Source organism: Channa argus, unplaced genomic scaffold, assembly GCF_033026475.1.
Source record: "Channa argus isolate prfri unplaced genomic scaffold, Channa argus male v1.0 Contig043, whole genome shotgun sequence".
In the NCBI taxonomy this organism is placed as follows: Eukaryota; Metazoa; Chordata; class Actinopteri; order Anabantiformes; family Channidae; genus Channa; species Channa argus.
Window position 1 is genome coordinate 167611 of NW_027125262.1, and position 19830 is coordinate 187440.

The 19830-nt window shown below is 43.7% G+C and overlaps 15 non-coding genes across 15 annotated transcripts; all 15 read right to left on the reverse strand.

The window, feature by feature from the left end:
* Positions 1-648: 648 nt before the first annotated feature.
* On the reverse strand, positions 649-735 carry trnay-gua (transfer RNA tyrosine (anticodon GUA)). Its single transcript is given in 2 exon segments — positions 649-684; positions 699-735. It is a non-coding gene; the product is annotated as a tRNA-Tyr (tRNA).
* A 1989-nt stretch (positions 736-2724) lies between these two features.
* Positions 2725-2811, reverse strand: trnay-gua (transfer RNA tyrosine (anticodon GUA)). Its single transcript is given in 2 exon segments — positions 2725-2760; positions 2775-2811. It is a non-coding gene; the product is annotated as a tRNA-Tyr (tRNA).
* A 1175-nt stretch (positions 2812-3986) lies between these two features.
* On the reverse strand, positions 3987-4068 carry trnas-aga (transfer RNA serine (anticodon AGA)). Its single transcript has one exon. It is a non-coding gene; the product is annotated as a tRNA-Ser (tRNA).
* Positions 4069-5357: 1289 nt separating this feature from the next.
* Positions 5358-5444, reverse strand: trnay-gua (transfer RNA tyrosine (anticodon GUA)). Its single transcript is given in 2 exon segments — positions 5358-5393; positions 5408-5444. It is a non-coding gene; the product is annotated as a tRNA-Tyr (tRNA).
* Positions 5445-6571: 1127 nt separating this feature from the next.
* trnas-aga (transfer RNA serine (anticodon AGA)) lies at positions 6572-6653 on the reverse strand. Its single transcript has one exon. It is a non-coding gene; the product is annotated as a tRNA-Ser (tRNA).
* Positions 6654-7942: 1289 nt separating this feature from the next.
* trnay-gua (transfer RNA tyrosine (anticodon GUA)) lies at positions 7943-8029 on the reverse strand. The gene is given in 2 exon segments: positions 7943-7978; positions 7993-8029. It is a non-coding gene; the product is annotated as a tRNA-Tyr (tRNA).
* Positions 8030-9153: 1124 nt separating this feature from the next.
* Positions 9154-9235, reverse strand: trnas-aga (transfer RNA serine (anticodon AGA)). Its single transcript has one exon. It is a non-coding gene; the product is annotated as a tRNA-Ser (tRNA).
* A 1289-nt stretch (positions 9236-10524) lies between these two features.
* On the reverse strand, positions 10525-10611 carry trnay-gua (transfer RNA tyrosine (anticodon GUA)). Its single transcript is given in 2 exon segments — positions 10525-10560; positions 10575-10611. It is a non-coding gene; the product is annotated as a tRNA-Tyr (tRNA).
* Positions 10612-11604: 993 nt separating this feature from the next.
* trnas-aga (transfer RNA serine (anticodon AGA)) lies at positions 11605-11686 on the reverse strand. Its single transcript has one exon. It is a non-coding gene; the product is annotated as a tRNA-Ser (tRNA).
* A 1289-nt stretch (positions 11687-12975) lies between these two features.
* Positions 12976-13062, reverse strand: trnay-gua (transfer RNA tyrosine (anticodon GUA)). The gene is given in 2 exon segments: positions 12976-13011; positions 13026-13062. It is a non-coding gene; the product is annotated as a tRNA-Tyr (tRNA).
* A 1125-nt stretch (positions 13063-14187) lies between these two features.
* trnas-aga (transfer RNA serine (anticodon AGA)) lies at positions 14188-14269 on the reverse strand. Its single transcript has one exon. It is a non-coding gene; the product is annotated as a tRNA-Ser (tRNA).
* A 1289-nt stretch (positions 14270-15558) lies between these two features.
* Positions 15559-15645, reverse strand: trnay-gua (transfer RNA tyrosine (anticodon GUA)). The gene is given in 2 exon segments: positions 15559-15594; positions 15609-15645. It is a non-coding gene; the product is annotated as a tRNA-Tyr (tRNA).
* Positions 15646-16638: 993 nt separating this feature from the next.
* trnas-aga (transfer RNA serine (anticodon AGA)) lies at positions 16639-16720 on the reverse strand. Its single transcript has one exon. It is a non-coding gene; the product is annotated as a tRNA-Ser (tRNA).
* Positions 16721-18009: 1289 nt separating this feature from the next.
* Positions 18010-18096, reverse strand: trnay-gua (transfer RNA tyrosine (anticodon GUA)). The gene is given in 2 exon segments: positions 18010-18045; positions 18060-18096. It is a non-coding gene; the product is annotated as a tRNA-Tyr (tRNA).
* A 1126-nt stretch (positions 18097-19222) lies between these two features.
* On the reverse strand, positions 19223-19304 carry trnas-aga (transfer RNA serine (anticodon AGA)). Its single transcript has one exon. It is a non-coding gene; the product is annotated as a tRNA-Ser (tRNA).
* Positions 19305-19830: the final 526 nt, after the last annotated feature.

Genomic DNA, 19830 nt, shown 5'->3' on the forward strand with positions numbered 1-19830 from the left:
TAAGCCTTTAATGAGGCTCCAGCCTGACTCCGAAGCGGGACGGCGGGCGGGAGCTGGCTGAATGGCCCCATTGAAGGTCCACACCCATTAGTGACATCGTCAACGGAACGTCGGTGTTGGTCCTTAACGGCGGTAACATTGACTTCGTCCAGCTCGAAGTCAAACATTCTCATTTCAAACACAGTAACAAGTAGGAATTCTATGACGGCTATGTGATGTTACACGAGCGCCTCCATAGTTGTGCAATGTTTCTCTGCTTGCATCAACCCCGGCTGATGGGCCGCCCTCGGGAGCCATATAGTCCAGTGTGATTGGTAGGTTCGTTCAGCTCCAGCTTGCACAAAAAAAGGAACCTTCTGCACACAACGCGGGAAAGTGCCATTCGTATAGAACTCGCTGGCCGCACTAAAGATTAAACTTTCATATCGTCCTGAGGGCCACAAAATATTGTCTCGCAGGCCGCAAGCTTGAGAACCCTGTTTTAATCCATGGTCAAAAGCAGTCCTGTAAATTGGAGCAGGAGCTTTGGTGAGTAAAGGCAACATGTTGCAGAGCTTTGAAAAAATGTCCTTGCAGCGGGAGATGTTAGTATAGGGACAAGTAGCCATGGCGTTAGAGCAGTACCTGGACTGTTCCGCCAAAATGTTCTCCTTCGAGCCGGAGTTGAACCAGCGACCTAAGGATCCCAGCTGACTAACCTACAGTCCTCCGCTCTACCAACTGAGCTATCGAAGGGTGGGGAGGGACTTGTTCTACGTACTTCTAATGCAGAAGATGGTAACAATCCATGTACGTACGTAACCATCTTTTAGTTACACCGGCTTATGCTTGTCTCTGGATTAGGTGCCAAGTCCAGCTGACAAAAGATGTCAATGACATTTAGTTTAACAGACTAACGTGGTTGGAATGCGGATCCACTATGGTGTAATGTAATTGCTCACTGTAGTTTGTTTTGGTCAGCATGGCATTTTTTTAGGACTATTCAGACTTTACAATGCAGATGTTCCCAACACTTTCATAAATGGTACTGAAAAACTAGCTAGGGACACTGGTTGAAAAGGGAATTTTAAGGGGGGGGGAAGAAAAAAGAAGAGAGGAAGGGGGGAAGAGAAACAGAAAGAAAAGGAGAAAAATTCAATATAAAATCCATAATACACAGTAACAGTAACACAGAAAATGTCAATACTTCAGCATACATTGAGATATGGTTCAAATTCATTTTAAACATGAATTAGGGCAAATCATTAGAATCACATCTTAATATAAACACCTCAACCACCCATTATTACCTCAATATAAACACATAGTAGGGTGACAGATTCTATTAAAAATTTCTTAATGAAAACTGGTATATGAAACCCAGCAAATGAAATACTGATTGTGCACCTAACACACTCTTGCCAGGATTTGCACCTGGAGTCTTCCACCCAAAGGATGGATGTGTTGCTATTACACCACAAGAGTTGTGTTTTTTTCCCCACATTTTTTTAAAGAGAGAGTGCAAACACAACAACTAAAAACTATATACAATAACAATTTAAAACCTGTCTATATACAAAACCCCAAAACACTAACAAATTACACCATCCCTGGATTAGGTGCCAAGTCCAGCTGACAAAAGATGTTAATGACATTTAGTTTAACAGGCTAATGTGGTTGGAAGGCGGATCCACTATGTTGCAATGTAGTTGCTCACTGTAGTTTGTTTTGGTCAGCATGGTATATGTTTAGGACTATTCAGCCTTTACAATGTGCAGCAGTAGATTCATTAATATACAGTACAATGCCTCAGCAGATGTTCCCAACACTTTCCCAATTGGTACTGAAAAACAAGCTAGGAACACAACACTAATTATGCAATGGTCAATTAAGCCGGGAGCCGGGGGTCAATTTTCTCGACTGCGACCGGGCTGTTCATTATCAGCTGGGACAACATTAATTATTTATTATATAAAACAATGGGATGCAGCCATGGAGGCGTTATTCACTGGCTTTTAGTTTCTATAATAACCCCATGGATTCAGCTGTACGTCCTACCCAACACCGATGTTCTGTTGCTTATGTAACCGAGGCAGGTAAGCCTTTGATGAGGCTCCAGCCTGACTCCGAAGCGGGACGGCGGGCGGGAGCTGGCTGAATGGCCCCATTGAAGGTCCACACCCATTAGTGACATCGTCAACGGAACGTCGGTGTTGGTCCTTAACGGCGGTAACATTGACTTCGTCCAGCTCGAAGTCAAACATTCTCATTTCAAACACAGTAACAAGTAGGAATTCTATGACGGCTATGTGATGTTACACGAGCGCCTCCATAGTTGTGCAATGTTTCTCTGCTTGCATCAACCCCGGCTGATGGCCCGCCCTCGGGAGCCATATAGTCCAGTGTGATTGGTAGGTTCGTTCAGCTCCAGCTTGCACAAAAAAAGGAACCTTCTGCACACAACGCGGGAAAGTGCCATTCGTATAGAACTCGCTGGCCGCACTAAAGATTAAACTTTCATATCGTCCTGAGGGCCACAAAATATTGTCTCGCAGGCCGCAAGCTTGAGAACCCTGTTTTAATCCATGGTCAAAAGCAGTCCTGTAAATTGGAGCAGGAGCTTTGGTGAGTAAAGGCAACATGTTGCAGAGCTTTGAAAAAATGTCCTTGCAGCGGGAGATGTTAGTATAGGGACAAGTAGCCATGGCGTTAGAGCAGTACCTGGACTGTTCCGCCAAAATGTTCTCCTTCGAGCCGGAGTTGAACCAGCGACATAAGGATCCCAGCTGACTAACCTACAGTCCTCCGCTCTACCAACTGAGCTATCGAAGGGTGGGGAGGGACTTGTTCTACGTACTTCTAATGCAGAAGATGGTAACAATCCATGTACGTACGTAACCATCTTTTAGTTACACCGGCTTATGCTTGTCTCTGGATTAGGTGCCAAGTCCAGCTGACAAAAGATGTCAATGACATTTAGTTTAACAGACTAACGTGGTTGGAATGCGGATCCACTATGGTGTAATGTAATTGCTCACTGTAGTTTGTTTTGGTCAGCATGGCATTTTTTTAGGACTATTCAGACTTTACAATGCAGATGTTCCCAACACTTTCATAAATGGTACTGAAAAACTAGCTAGGGACACTGGTTGAAAAGGGAATTTTAAGGGGGGGGGAAGAAAAAAGAAGAGAGGAAGGGGGGAAGAGAAACAGAAAGAAAAGGAGAAAAATTCAATATAAAATCCATAATACACAGTAACAGTAACACAGAAAATGTCAATACTTCAGCATACATTGAGATATGGTTCAAATTCATTTTAAACATGAATTAGGGCAAATCATTAGAATCACATCTTAATATAAACACCTCAACCACCCATTATTACCTCAATATAAACACATAGTAGGGTGACAGATTCTATTAAAAATCTCTTAATGAAAACTGGTATATGAAACCCAGCAAATGAAATACTGATTGTGCACCTAACACACTCTTGCCAGGATTTGCACCTGGAGTCTTCCACCCAAAGGATGGATGTGTTGCTATTACACCACAAGAGTTGTGTTTTTTTCCCCACATTTTTTTAAAGAGAGAGTGCAAACACAACAACTAAAAACTATATACAATAACAATTTAAAACCTGTCTATATACAAAACCCCAAAACACTAACAAATTACACCATCCCTGGATTAGGTGCCAAGTCCAGCTGACAAAAGATGTTAATGACATTTAGTTTAACAGGCTAATGTGGTTGGAAGGCGGATCCACTATGTTGCAATGTAGTTGCTCACTGTAGTTTGTTTTGGTCAGCATGGTATTTGTTTAGGACTATTCAGCCTTTACAATGTGCAGCAGCAGATTCATTAATATACAGTACAATGCCTCAGCAGATGTTCCCAACACTTTCCCAATTGGTACTGAAAAACAAGCTAGGAACACAACACTAATTATGCAATGGTCAATCAAGAACCTTATCCAAGGTAAAACAACATCAGGGGAACTTCACATTGTTGGCAGGATTCGAACCTGCGCGGGGAGACCCCAATGGATTTCTAGTCCATCGCCTTAACCACTCGGCCACAACAACACTCCTGGAGGCTCACGCGAAGGTGGCTAGGCCACCGTCTGTTGATTCCAGGGGTCTCAAACTCAAATTACCTGAGGGCTGCAGGACGCAGAGTCTGGGTGTGGCTGGGCTGCATCAGGTATTCCACTGAAAAAGCTTTGTTCAAAAAATCTAATCTTCTCAAACATCACTACTAACAGTTCTTTAACTATAATGGGTTCTTGTGAACATGAACGGTTTTTCTAAACATGGCTTCTCTTGCCTGCTTCCTGCTGCCAGAGACCTGGCAGCGCTTCCTCTCACATAGCTGAGCCACATTTGGCTTGAGCGAGGAAGCAGTTGACACCCTCACTATGGCTTGAAGAAGATCGTCAGTAAGTCTCGACCTGTACTTGGACATTTTGAAGTTATAGAAAAACTTTTTGCACAAATATGTGCTCCCAAAAAGGCACAGGCTCAGGGGAGCCGGGGGTCAATTTTCTCGACAGCGACCGGGCTGTTCATTATCAGCTGGGACAACATTAATTATTTATTATATAAAACAATGGGATGCAGCCATGGAGGCGTTATTCACTGGTTTTTAGTTTCTATAATAACCCCATGGATTCAGCTGTACGTCCTACCCAACACCGATGTTCTGTTGCTTATGTAACCGAGGCAGGTAAGCCTTTGATGAGGCTCCAGCCTGACTCCGAAGCGGGACGGCGGGCGGGAGCTGGCTGAATGGCCCCATTGAAGGTCCACACCCATTAGTGACATCGTCAACGGAACGTCGGTGTTGGTCCTTAACGGCGGTAACATTGACTTCGTCCAGCTCGAAGTCAAACATTCTCATTTCAAACACAGTAACAAGTAGGAATTCTATGACGGCTATGTGATGTTACACCAGCGCCTCCATAGTTGTGCAATGTTTCTCTGCTTGCATCAACCCCGGCTGATGGCCCGCCCTCGGGAGCCATATAGTCCAGTGTGATTGGTAGGTTCGTTCAGCTCCAGCTTGCACAAAAAAAGGAACCTTCTGCACACAACGCGGGAAAGTGCCATTCGTATAGAACTCGCTGGCCGCACTAAAGATTAAACTTTCATATCGTCCTGAGGGCCGCAAAATATTGTCTCGCAGGCCGCAAGCTTGAGAACCCTGTTTTAATCCATGGTCAAAAGCAGTCCTGTAAATTGGAGCAGGAGCTTTGGTGAGTAAAGGCAACATGTTGCAGAGCTTTGAAAAAATGTCCTTGCAGCGGGAGATGTTAGTATAGGGACAAGTAGCCATGGCGTTAGAGCAGTACCTGGACTGTTCCGCCAAAATGTTCTCCTTCGAGCCGGAGTTGAACCAGCAACCTAAGGATCCCAGCTGACTAACCTACAGTCCTCCGCTCTACCAACTGAGCTATCGAAGGGTGGGGAGGGACTTGTTCTACGTACCTCTAATCCAGAAGATTAGAGGTAAGAAGATTAGGTGCCAAGTCCAGCTGACAAAAGATGTCAATGACATTTAGTTTAACAGACTAACGTGGTTGGAAGGCGGATCCACTATGGTGTAATGTAACTGCTCACTGTAGTTTGTTTTGGTCAGCATGGCATTTTTTTAGGAATATTCAGACTTTACAATGCAGATCTTCCCAACACTTTCCTAAATGGTACTGAAAAACTAGCTAGGGACACTGGTTGAAAAGGGAATTTTAAGGGGGGGGGGAAGAAAAAAGAAGAGAGGAAGGGGGGAAGAGAAACAGAAAGAAAAGGAGAAAAATTCAATATAAAATCCATAATACACAGTAACAGTAACACAGAAAGTGTCAATACTTCAGCATACATTGAGATATGGTTCAAATTCATTTTAAACATGAATTAGGGCAAATCATTAGAATCACATCTTAATATAAACACCTCAACCACCCATTATTACCTCAATATAAACACATAGTAGGGTGACAGATTCTATTAAAAATCTCTTAATGAAAACTGGTATATGAAACCCAGCAAATGAAATACTGATTGTGCACCTAACACACTCTTGCCAGGATTTGCACCTGGAGTCTTCCACCCAAAGGATGGATGTGTTGCTATTACACCACAAGAGTTGAGTTTTTTTCCCCAAATTTTTTTAAAGAGAGAGTGCAAACACAACAACTAAAAACTATATACAATAACAATTTAAAACCTGTCTATATACAAAACCCCAAAACACTAACAAATTACACCATCCCTGGATTAGGTGCCAAGTCCAGCTGACAAAAGATTTTAATGACATTTAGTTTAAAAGGCTAATGTGGTTGGAAGGCGGATCCACTATGTTGCAATGTAATTGCTCACTGTAGTTCGTTTTGGTCAGCATGGTATTTGTTTAGGACTATTCAGCCTTTACAATGTGCAGCAGCATATTCATTAATATACAGTACAATGCCTCAGCAGATGTTCCCAACACTTTCCCAATTGGTACTGAAAAACAAGCTAGGAACACAACACTAATTATGCAATGGTCAATCAAGAACCTTATCCAAGGTAAAACAACATCAGGGGAACTTCACGTTGTTGGCAGGATTCGAACCTGCGCGGGGAGACCCCAATGGATTTCTAGTCCATCGCCTTAACCGCTCGGCCACAACAACACTCCTGGAGGCTCACGCGAAGGTGGCTAGGCCACCGTCTGTTGATTCCAGGGGTCTCAAACTCAAATTACCTGAGGGCTGCAGGACGCAGAGTCTGGGTGTGGCTGGGCTGCATCAGGTATTCCACTGAAAAAGCTTTGTTCAAAAAATCTAATCTTCTCAAACATCACTACTAACAGTTCTTTAACTATAATGGGTTCTTTTGAACATGAACGGTTTTTCTAAACATGGCTTCTCTTGCCTGCTTCCTGCTGCCAGAGACCTGGCAGCGCTTCCTCTCACATAGCTGAGCCACATTTGGCTTGAGCGAGGAAGCAGTTGACACCCTCACTATGGCTTGAAGAAGATCGTCAGTAAGTCCCGACCTGTACTTGGACTTTTTGAAGTTATAGAAAAACTTTTTGCACAAATATGTGCTCCCAAAAAGGCACAGGCTCAGGGGAGCCGGGGGTCAATTTTCTCGACAGCGACCGGGCTGTTCATTATCAGCTGGGACAACATTAATTATTTATTATATAAAACAATGGGATGCAGCCATGGAGGCGTGATTCACTGGCTTTTAGTTTCTATAATAACCCCATGGATTCAGCTGTACGTCCTACCCAACACCGATGTTCTGTTGCTTATGTAACCGAGGCAGGTAAGCCTTTGATGAGGCTCCAGCCTGACTCCGAAGCGGGACGGCGGGCGGGAGCTGGCTGAATGGCCCCATTGAAGGTCCACACCCATTAGTGACATCGTCAACGGAACGTCGGTGTTGGTCCTTAACGGCGGTAACATTGACTTCGTCCAGCTCGAAGTCAAACATTCTCATTTCAAACACAGTAACAAGTAGGAATTCTATGACGGCTATCTGATGTTACACGAGCGCCTCCATAGTTGTGCAATGTTTCTCTGCTTGCATCAACCCCGGCTGATGGCCCGCCCTCGGGAGCCATATAGTCCAGTGTGATTGGTAGGTTCGTTCAGCTCCAGCTTGCACAAAAAAAGGAACCTTCTGCACACAACGCGGGAAAGTGCCATTCGTATAGAACTCGCTGGCCGCACTAAAGATTAAACTTTCATATCGTCCTGAGGGCCACAAAATATTGTCTCGCAGGCCGCAAGCTTGAGAACCCTGTTTTAATCCATGGTCAAAAGCAGTCCTGTAAATTGGAGCAGGAGCTTTGGTGAGTAAAGGCAACATGTTGCAGAGCTTTGAAAAAATGTCCTTGCAGCGGGAGATGTTAGTATAGGGACAAGTAGCCATGGCGTTAGAGCAGTACCTGGACTGTTCCGCCAAAATGTTCTCCTTCGAGCCAGAGTTGAACCAGCGACCTAAGGATCCCAGCTGACTAACCTACAGTCCTCCGCTCTACCAACTGAGCTATCGAAGGGTGGGGAGGGAGTTGTTCTACGTACCTCTAATCCAGAAGATTAGAGGTAAGAAGATTAGGTGCCAAGTCCAGCTGACAAAAGATGTCAATGACATTTAGTTTAACAGACTAACGTGGTTGGAAGGCGGATTCACTATGGTGTAATGTAACTGCTCACTGTAGTTTGTTTTGGTCAGCATGGCATTTTTTTAGGAATATTCAGACTTTACAATGCAGATCTTCCCAACACTTTCCTAAATGGTACTGAAAAACTAGCTAGGGACACTGGTTGAAAAGGGAATTTTAAGGGGGGGAAGAAAAAAGAAGAGAGGAAGGGGGGAAGAGAAACAGAAAGAAAAGGAGAAAAATTCAATATAAAATCCATAATACACAGTAACAGTAACACAGAAAGTGTCAATACTTCAGCATACATTGAGATATGGTTCAAATTCATTTTAAACATGAATTAGGGCAAATCATTAGAATCACATCTTAATATAAACACCTCAACCACCCATTATTACCTCAATATAAACACATAGTAGGGTGACAGATTCTATTAAAAATCTCTTAATGAAAACTGGTATATGAAACCCAGCAAATGAAATACTGATTGTGCACCTAACACACTCTTGCCAGGATTTGCACCTGGAGTCTTCCACCCAAAGGATGGATGTGTTGCTATTACACCACAAGAGTTGAGTTTTTTTCCCCAAATTTTTTTAAAGAGAGAGTGCAAACACAACAACTAAAAACTATATACAATAACAATTTAAAACCTGTCTATATACAAAACCCCAAAACACTAACAAATTACACCATCCCTGGATTAGGTGCCAAGTCCAGCTGACAAAAGATTTTAATGACATTTAGTTTAAAAGGCTAATGTGGTTGGAAGGCGGATCCACTATGTTGCAATGTAATTGCTCACTGTAGTTTGTTTTGGTCAGCATGGTATTTTTTTAGGAATATTCAGCCTTTACAATGTGCAGCAGCATATTCATTAATATACAGTACAATGCCTCAGCAGATGTTCCCAACACTTTCCCAATTGGTACTGAAAAACAAGCTAGGAACACAACACTAATTATGCAATGGTCAATCAAGAACCTTATCCAAGGTAAAACAACATCAGGGGAACTTCACGTTGTTGGCAGGATTCGAACCTGCGCGGGGAGACCCCAATGGATTTCTAGTCCATCGCCTTAACCACTCGGCCACAACAACACTCCTGGAGGCTCACGCGAAGGTGGCTAGGCCACCGTCTGTTGATTCCAGGGGTCTCAAACTCAAATTACCTGAGGGCTGCAGGACGCAGAGTCTGGGTGTGGCTGGGCTGCATCAGGTATTCCACTGAAAAAGCTTTGTTCAAAAAATCTAATCTTCTCAAACATCACTACTAACAGTTCTTTAACTATAATGGGTTCTTTTGAACATGAACGGTTTTTCTAAACATGGCTTCTCTTGCCTGCTTCCTGCTGCCAGAGACCTGGCAGCGCTTCCTCTCACATAGCTGAGCCACATTTGGCTTGAGCGAGGAAGCAGTTGACACCCTCACTATGGCTTGAAGAAGATCGTCAGTAAGTCTCGACCTGTACTTGGACTTTTTGAAGTTATAGAAAAACTTTTTGCACAAATATGTGCTCCCAAAAAGGCACAGGCTCAGGGGAGCCGGGGGTCAATTTTATCGACTGCGACCGGGCTGTTCATTATCAGCTGGGACAACATTAATTATTTATTATATAAAACAATGGGATGCAGCCATGGAGGCGTTATGCACTGGCTTTTAGTTTCTATAATAACCCCATGGATTCAGCTGTACGTCCTACCCAACACCGATGTTCTGTTGCTTATGTAACCGAGGCAGGTAAGCCTTTGATGAGGCTCCAGCCTGACTCCGAAGCGGGACGGCGGGCGGGAGCTGGCTGAATGGCCCCATTGAAGGTCCACACCCATTAGTGACATCGTCAACGGAACGTCGGTGTTGGTCCTTAACGGCGGTAACATTGACTTCGTCCAGCTCGAAGTCAAACATTCTCATTTCAAACACAGTAACAAGTAGGAATTCTATGACGGCTATGTGATGTTACACGAGCGCCTCCATAGTTGTGCAATGTTTCTCTGCTTGCATCAACCCCGGCTGATGGCCCGCCCTCGGGAGCCATATAGTCCAGTGTGATTGGTAGGTTCGTTCAGCTCCAGCTTGCACAAAAAAAGGAACCTTCTGCACACAACGCGGGAAAGTGCCATTCGTATAGAACTCGCTGGCCGCACTAAAGATTAAACTTTCATATCGTCCTGAGGGCCACAAAATATTGTCTCGCAGGCCGCAAGTTTGAGAACCCTGTTTTAATCCATGGTCAAAAGCAGTCCTGTAAATTGGAGCAGGAGCTTTGGTGAGTAAAGGCAACATGTTGCAGAGCTTTGAAAAAATGTCCTTGCAGCGGGAGATGTTAGTATAGGGACAAGTAGCCATGGCGTTAGAGCAGTACCTGGACTGTTCCGCCAAAATATTATCCTTCGAGCCGGAGTTGAACCAGCGACCTAAGGATCCCAGCTGACTAACCTACAGTCCTCCGCTCTACCAACTGAGCTATCGAAGGGTGGGGAAGGACTTGTTCTACGTACCTCTAATCCAGAAGATTAGAGGTAAGAAGATTAGGTGCCAAGTCCAGCTGACAAAAGATGTCAATGACATTTAGTTTAACAGACTAACGTGGTTGGAAGGCGGGACACTGGTTGAAAAGGGAATTTTAAGGGGGGGGAAGAAAAAAGAAGAGAGGAAGGGGGGAAGAGAAACAGAAAGAAAAGGAGAAAAATTCAATATAAAATCCATAATACACAGTAACAGTAACACAGAAAGTGTCAATACTTCAGCATACATTGAGATATGGTTCAAATTCATTTAAAACATGAATTAGGGCAAATCATTAGAATCACATCTTAATATAAACACCTCAACCACCCATTATTACCTCAATATAAACACATAGTAGGGTGACAGATTCTATTAAAAATCTCTTAATGAAAACTGGTATATGAAACCCAGCAAATGAAATACTGATTGTGCACCTAACACACTCTTGCCAGGATTTGCACCTGGAGTCTTCCACCCAAAGGATGGATGTGTTGCTATTACACCACAAGAGTTGAGTTTTTTTCCCCAAATTTTTTTAAAGAGAGAGTGCAAACACAACAACTAAAAACTATATACAATAACAATTTAAAACCTGTCTATATACAAAACCCCAAAACACTAACAAATTACACCATCCCTGGATTAGGTGCCAAGTCCAGCTGACAAAAGATTTTAATGACATTTAGTTTAAAAGGCTAATGTGGTTGGAAGGCGGATCCACTATGTTGCAATGTAATTGCTCACTGTAGTTTGTTTTGGTCAGCATGGTATTTGTTTAGGACTATTCAGCCTTTACAATGTGCAGCAGCATATTCATTAATATACAGTACAATGCCTCAGCAGATGTTCCCAACACTTTCCCAATTGGTACTGAAAAACAAGCTAGGAACACAACACTAATTATGCAATGGTCAATCAAGAACCTTATCCAAGGTAAATCAACATCAGGGGAACTTCACGTTGTTGGCAGGATTCGAACCTGCGCGGGGAGACCCCAATGGATTTCTAGTCCATCGCCTTAACCACTCGGCCACAACAACACTCCTGGAGTCTCACGCGAAGGTGGCTAGGCCACCGTCTGTTGATTCCAGGGGTCTCAAACTCAAATTACCTGAGGGCTGCAGGACGCAGAGTCTGGGTGTGGCTGGGCTGCATCAGGTATTCCACTGAAAAAGCTTTGTTCAAAAAATCTAATCTTCTCAAACATCACTACTAACAGTTCTTTAACTATAATGGGTTCTTTTGAACATGAACGGTTTTTCTAAACATGGCTTCTCTTGCCTGCTTCCTGCTGCCAGAGACCTGGCAGCGCTTCCTCTCACATAGCTGAGCCACATTTGGCTTGAGCGAGGAAGCAGTTGACACCCTCACTATGGCTTGAAGAAGATCGTCAGTAAGTCTCGACCTGTACTTGGACTTTTTGAAGTTATAGAAAAACTTTTTGCACAAATATGTGCTCCCAAAAAGGCACAGGCTCAGGGGAGCCGGGGGTCAATTTTCTCGACAGCGACCGGGCTGTTCATTATCAGCTGGGACAACATTAATTATTTATTATATAAAACAATGGGATGCAGCCATGGAGGCGTTATTCACTGGCTTTTAGTTTCTATAATAACCCCATGGATTCAGCTGTACGTCCTACCCAACACCGATGTTCTGTTGCTTATGTAACCGAGGCAGGTAAGCCTTTGATGAGGCTCCAGCCTGACTCCGAAGCGGGACGGCGGGCGGGAGCTGGCTGAATGGCCCCATTGAAGGTCCACACCCATTAGTGACATCGTCAACGGAACGTCGGTGTTGGTCCTTAACGGCGGTAACATTGACTTCGTCCAGCTCGAAGTCAAACATTCTCATTTCAAACACAGTAACAAGTAGGAATTCTATGACGGCTATGTGATGTTACACGAGCGCCTCCATAGTTGTGCAATGTTTCTCTGCTTGCATCAACCCCGGCTGATGGCCCGCCCTCGGGAGCCATATAGTCCAGTGTGATTGGTAGGTTCGTTCAGCTCCAGCTTGCACAAAAAAAGGAACCTTCTGCACACAACGCGGGAAAGTGCCATTCGTATAGAACTCGCTGGCCGCACTAAAGATTAAACTTTCATATCGTCCTGAGGGCCACAAAATATTGTCTCGCAGGCCGCAAGCTTGAGAACCCTGTTTTAATCCATGGTCAAAAGCAGTCCTGTAAATTGGAGCAGGAGCTTTGGTGAGTAAAGGCAACATGTTGCAGAGCTTTGAAAAAATGTCCTTGCAGCGGGAGATGTTAGTATAGGGACAAGTAGCCATGGCGTTAGAGCAGTACCTGGACTGTTCCGCCAAAATGTTCTCCTTCGAGCCAGAGTTGAACCAGCGACCTAAGGATCCCAGCTGACTAACCTACAGTCCTCTGCTCTACCAACTGAGCTATCGAAGGGTGGGGAGGGAGTTGTTCTACGTACCTCTAATCCAGAAGATTAGAGGTAAGAAGATTAGGTGCCAAGTCCAGCTGACAAAAGATGTCAATGACATTTAGTTTAACAGACTAACGTGGTTGGAAGGCGGATTCACTATGGTGTAATGTAACTGCTCACTGTAGTTTGTTTTGGTCAGCATGGCATTTTTTTAGGAATATTCAGACTTTACAATGCAGATCTTCCCAACACTTTCCTAAATGGTACTGAAAAACTAGCTAGGGACACTGGTTGAAAAGGGAATTTTAAGGGGGGGGAAGAAAAAAGAAGAGAGGAAGGGGGGAAGAGAAACAGAAAGAAAAGGAGAAAAATTCAATATAAAATCCATAATACACAGTAACAGTAACACAGAAAGTGTCAATACTTCAGCATACATTGAGATATGGTTCAAATTCATTTTAAACATGAATTAGGGCAAATCATTAGAATCACATCTTAATATAAACACCTCAACCACCCATTATTACCTCAATATAAACACATAGTAGGGTGACAGATTCTATTAAAAATCTCTTAATGAAAACTGGTATATGAAACCCAGCAAATGAAATACTGATTGTGCACCTAACACACTCTTGCCAGGATTTGCACCTGGAGTCTTCCACCCAAAGGATGGATGTGTTGCTATTACACCACAAGAGTTGAGTTTTTTTCCCCAAATTTTTTTAAAGAGAGAGTGCAAACACAACAACTAAAAACTATATACAATAACAATTTAAAACCTGTCTATATACAAAACCCCAAAACACTAACAAATTACACCATCCCTGGATTAGGTGCCAAGTCCAGCTGACAAAAGATTTTAATGACATTTAGTTTAAAAGGCTAATGTGGTTGGAAGGCGGATCCACTATGTTGCAATGTAATTGCTCACTGTAGTTTGTTTTGGTCAGCATGGTATTTGTTTAGGACTATTCAGCCTTTACAATGTGCAGCAGCATATTCATTAATATACAGTACAATGCCTCAGCAGATGTTCCCAACACTTTCCCAATTGGTACTGAAAAACAAGCTAGGAACACAACACTAATTATGCAATGGTCAATCAAGAACCTTATCCAAGGTAAAACAACATCAGGGGAACTTCACGTTGTTGGCAGGATTCGAACCTGCGCGGGGAGACCCCAATGGATTTCTAGTCCATCGCCTTAACCACTCGGCCACAACAACACTCCCGGAGGCTCACGCGAAGGTGGCTAGGCCACCGTCTGTTGATTCCAGGGGTCTCAAACTCAAATTACCTGAGGGCTGCAGGACGCAGAGTCTGGGTGTGGCTGGGCTGCATCAGGTATTCCACTGAAAAAGCTTTGTTCAAAAAATCTAATCTTCTCAAACATCACTACTAACAGTTCTTTAACTATAATGGGTTCTTTTGAACATGAACGGTTTTTCTAAACATGGCTTCTCTTGCCTGCTTCCTGCTGCCAGAGACCTGGCAGCGCTTCCTCTCACATAGCTGAGCCACATTTGGCTTGAGCGAGGAAGCAGTTGACACCCTCACTATGGCTTGAAGAAGATCGTCAGTAAGTCTCGACCTGTACTTGGACTTTTTGAAGTTATAGAAAAACTTTTTGCACAAATATGTGCTCCCAAAAAGGCACAGGCTCAGGGGAGCCGGGGGTCAATTTTCTCGACAGCGACCGGGCTGTTCATTATCAGCTGGGACAACATTAATTATTTATTATATAAAACAATGGGATGCAGCCATGGAGGCGTTATTCACTGGCTTTTAGTTTCTATAATAACCCCATGGATTCAGCTGTACGTCCTACCCAACACCGATGTTCTGTTGCTTATGTAACCGAGGCAGGTAAGCCTTTGATGAGGCTCCAGCCTGACTCCGAAGCGGAACGGCGGGCGGGAGCTGGCTGAATGGCCCCATTGAAGGTCCACACCCATTAGTGACATCGTCAACGGAACGTCGGTGTTGGTCCTTAACGGCGGTAACATTGACTTCGTCCAGCTCGAAGTCAAACATTCTCATTTCAAACACAGTAACAAGTAGGAATTCTATGACGGCTATGTGATGTTACACGAGCGCCTCCATAGTTGTGCAATGTTTCTCTGCTTGCATCAACCCCGGCTGATGGCCCGCCCTCGGGAGCCATATAGTCCAGTGTGATTGGTAGGTTCGTTCAGCTCCAGCTTGCACAAAAAAAGGAACCTTCTGCACACAACGCGGGAAAGTGCCATTCGTATAGAACTCGCTGGCCGCACTAAAGATTAAACTTTCATATCGTCCTGAGGGCCACAAAATATTGTCTCGCAGGCCGCAAGTTTGAGAACCCTGTTTTAATCCATGGTCAAAAGCAGTCCTGTAAATTGGAGCAGGAGCTTTGGTGAGTAAAGGCAACATGTTGCAGAGCTTTGAAAAAATGTCCTTGCAGCGGGAGATGTTAGTATAGGGACAAGTAGCCATGGCGTTAGAGCAGTACCTGGACTGTTCCGCCAAAATATTCTCCTTCGAGCCGGAGTTGAACCAGCGACCTAAGGATCCCAGCTGACTAACCTACAGTCCTCCGCTCTACCAACTGAGCTATCGAAGGGTGGGGAAGGACTTGTTCTACGTACCTCTAATCCAGAAGATTAGAGGTAAGAAGATTAGGTGCCAAGTCCAGCTGACAAAAGATGTCAATGACATTTAGTTTAACAGACTAACGTGGTTGGAAGGCGGGACACTGGTTGAAAAGGGAATTTTAAGGGGGGGGAAGAAAAAAGAAGAGAGGAAGGGGGGAAGAGAAACAGAAAGAAAAGGAGAAAAATTCAATATAAAATCCATAATACACAGTAACAGTAACACAGAAAGTGTCAATACTTCAGCATACATTGAGATATGGTTCAAATTCATTTTTAACATGAATTAGGGCAAATCATTAGAATCACATCTTAATATAAACACCTCAACCACCCATTATTACCTCAATATAAACACATAGTAGGGTGACAGATTCTATTAAAAATCTCTTAATGAAAACTGGTATATGAAACCCAGCAAATGAAATACTGATTGTGCACCTAACACACTCTTGCCAGGATTTGCACCTGGAGTCTTCCACCCAAAGGATGGATGTGTTGCTATTACACCACAAGAGTTGAGTTTTTTTCCCCAAATTGTTTTAAAGAGAGAGTGCAAACACAACAACTAAAAACTATATACAATAACAATTTAAAACCTGTCTATATACAAAACCCCAAAACACTAACAAATTACACCATCCCTGGATTAGGTGCCAAGTCCAGCTGACAAAAGATTTTAATGACATTTAGTTTAAAAGGCTAATGTGGTTGGAAGGCGGATCCACTATGTTGCAATGTAATTGCTCACTGTAGTTTGTTTTGGTCAGCATGGTATTTGTTTAGGACTATTCAGCCTTTACAATGTGCAGCAGCATATTCATTAATATACAGTACAATGCCTCAGCAGATGTTCCCAACACTTTCCCAATTGGTACTGAAAAACAAGCTAGGAACACAACACTAATTATGCAATGGTCAATCAAGAACCTTATCCAAGGTAAATCAACATCAGGGGAACTTCACGTTGTTGGCAGGATTCGAACCTGCGCGGGGAGACCCCAATGGATTTCTAGTCCATCGCCTTAACCACTCGGCCACAACAACACTCCTGGAGTCTCACGCGAAGGTGGCTAGGCCACCGTCTGTTGATTCCAGGGGTCTCAAACTCAAATTACCTGAGGGCTGCAGGACGCAGAGTCTGGGTGTGGCTGGGCTGCATCAGGTATTCCACTGAAAAAGCTTTGTTCAAAAAATCTAATCTTCTCAAACATCACTACTAACAGTTCTTTAACTATAATGGGTTCTTTTGAACATGAACGGTTTTTCTAAACATGGCTTCTCTTGCCTGCTTCCTGCTGCCAGAGACCTGGCAGCGCTTCCTCTCACATAGCTGAGCCACATTTGGCTTGAGCGAGGAAGCAGTTGACACCCTCACTATGGCTTGAAGAAGATCGTCAGTAAGTCTCGACCTGTACTTGGACTTTTTGAAGTTATAGAAAAACTTTTTGCACAAATATGTGCTCCCAAAAAGGCACAGGCTCAGGGGAGCCGGGGGTCAATTTTCTCGACAGCGACCGGGCTGTTCATTATCAGCTGGGACAACATTAATTATTTATTATATAAAACAATGGGATGCAGCCATGGAGGCGTGATTCACTGGCTTTTAGTTTCTATAATAACCCCATGGATTCAGCTGTACGTCCTACCCAACACCGATGTTCTGTTGCTTATGTAACCGAGGCAGGTAAGCCTTTGATGAGGCTCCAGCCTGACTCCGAAGCGGGACGGCGGGCGGGAGCTGGCTGAATGGCCCCATTGAAGGTCCACACCCATTAGTGACATCGTCAACGGAACGTCGGTGTTGGTCCTTAACGGCGGTAACATTGACTTCGTCCAGCTCGAAGTCAAACATTCTCATTTCAAACACAGTAACAAGTAGGAATTCTATGACGGCTATGTGATGTTACACGAGCGCCTCCATAGTTGTGCAATGTTTCTCTGCTTGCATCAACCCCGGCTGATGGCCCGCCCTCGGGAGCCATATAGTCCAGTGTGATTGGTAGGTTCGTTCAGCTCCAGCTTGCACAAAAAAAGGAACCTTCTGCACACAACGCGGGAAAGTGCCATTCGTATAGAACTCGCTGGCCGCACTAAAGATTAAACTTTCATATCGTCCTGAGGGCCACAAAATATTGTCTCGCAGGCCGCAAGCTTGAGAACCCTGTTTTAATCCATGGTCAAAAGCAGTCCTGTAAATTGGAGCAGGAGCTTTGGTGAGTAAAGGCAACATGTTGCAGAGCTTTGAAAAAATGTCCTTGCAGCGGGAGATGTTAGTATAGGGACAAGTAGCCATGGCGTTAGAGCAGTACCTGGACTGTTCCGCCAAAATGTTCTCCTTCGAGCCGGAGTTGAACCAGCGACCTAAGGATCCCAGCTGACTAACCTACAGTCCTCCGCTCTACCAACTGAGCTATCGAAGGGTGGGGAGGGACTTGTTCTACGTACCTCTAATCCAGAAGATTAGAGGTAAGAAGATTAGGTGCCAAGTCCAGCTGACAAAAGATGTCAATGACATTTAGTTTAACAGACTAACGTGGTTGGAATGCGGATCCACTATGGTGTAATGTAATTGCTCACTGTAGTTTGTTTTGGTCAGCATGGCATTTTTTTAGGACTATTCAGACTTTACAATGCAGATGTTCCCAACACTTTCATAAATGGTACTGAAAAACTAGCTAGGGACACTGGTTGAAAAGGGAATTTTAAGGGGGGGGGAAGAAAAAAGAAGAGAGGAAGGGGGGAAGAGAAACAGAAAGAAAAGGAGAAAAATTCAATATAAAATCCATAATACACAGTAACAGTAACACAGAAAATGTCAATACTTCAGCATACATTGAGATATGGTTCAAATTCATTTTAAACATGAATTAGGGCAAATCATTAGAATCACATCTTAATATAAACACCTCAACCACCCATTATTACCTCAATATAAACACATAGTAGGGTGACAGATTCTATTAATAATCTCTTAATGAAAACTGGTATATGAAACCCAGCAAATGAAATACTGATTGTGCACCTAACAAACTCTTGCCAGGATTTGCACCTGGAGTCTTCCACCCAAAGGATGGATGTGTTGCTATTACACCACAAGAGTTGAGTTTTTTTCCCCAAATTTTTTTAAAGAGAGAGTGCAAACACAACAACTAAAAACTATATACAATAACAATTTAAAACCTGTCTATATACAAAACCCCAAAACACTAACAAATTACACCATCCCTGGATTAGGTGCCAAGTCCAGCTGACAAAAGATTTTAATGACATTTAGTTTAAAAGGCTAATGTGGTTGGAAGGCGGATCCACTATGTTGCAATGTAATTGCTCACTGTAGTTTGTTTTGGTCAGCATGGTATTTGTTTAGGACTATTCAGCCTTTACAATGTGCAGCAGCATATTCATTAATATACAGTACAATGCCTCAGCAGATGTTCCCAACACTTTCCCAATTGGTACTGAAAAACAAGCTAGGAACACAACACTAATTATGCAATGGTCAATCAAGAACCTTATCCAAGGTAAATCAACATCAGGGGAACTTCACATTGTTGGCAGGATTCGAACCTGCGCGGGGAGACCCCAATGGATTTCTAGTCCATCGCCTTAACCACTCGGCCACAACAACACTCCTGGAGGCTCACGCGAAGGTGGCTAGGCCACCGTCTGTTGATTCCAGGGGTCTCAAACTCAAATTACCTGAGGGCTGCAGGACGCAGAGTCTGGGTGTGGCTGGGCTGCATCAGGTATTCCACTGAAAAAGCTTTGTTCAAAAAATCTAATCTTCTCAAACATCACTACTAACAGTTCTTTAACTATAATGGGTTCTTTTGAACATGAACGGTTTTTCTAAACATGGCTTCTCTTGCCTGCTTCCTGCTGCCAGAGACCTGGCAGCGCTTCCTCTCACATAGCTGAGCCACATTTGGCTTGAGCGAGGAAGCAGTTGACACCCTCACTATGGCTTGAAGAAGATCGTCAGTAAGTCTCGACCTGTACTTGGACTTTTTGAAGTTATAGAAAAACTTTTTGCACAAATATGTGCTCCCAAAAAGGCACAGGCTCAGGGGAGCCGGGGGTCAATTTTCTCGACAGCGACCGGGCTGTTCATTATCAGCTGGGACAACATTAATTATTTATTATATAAAACAATG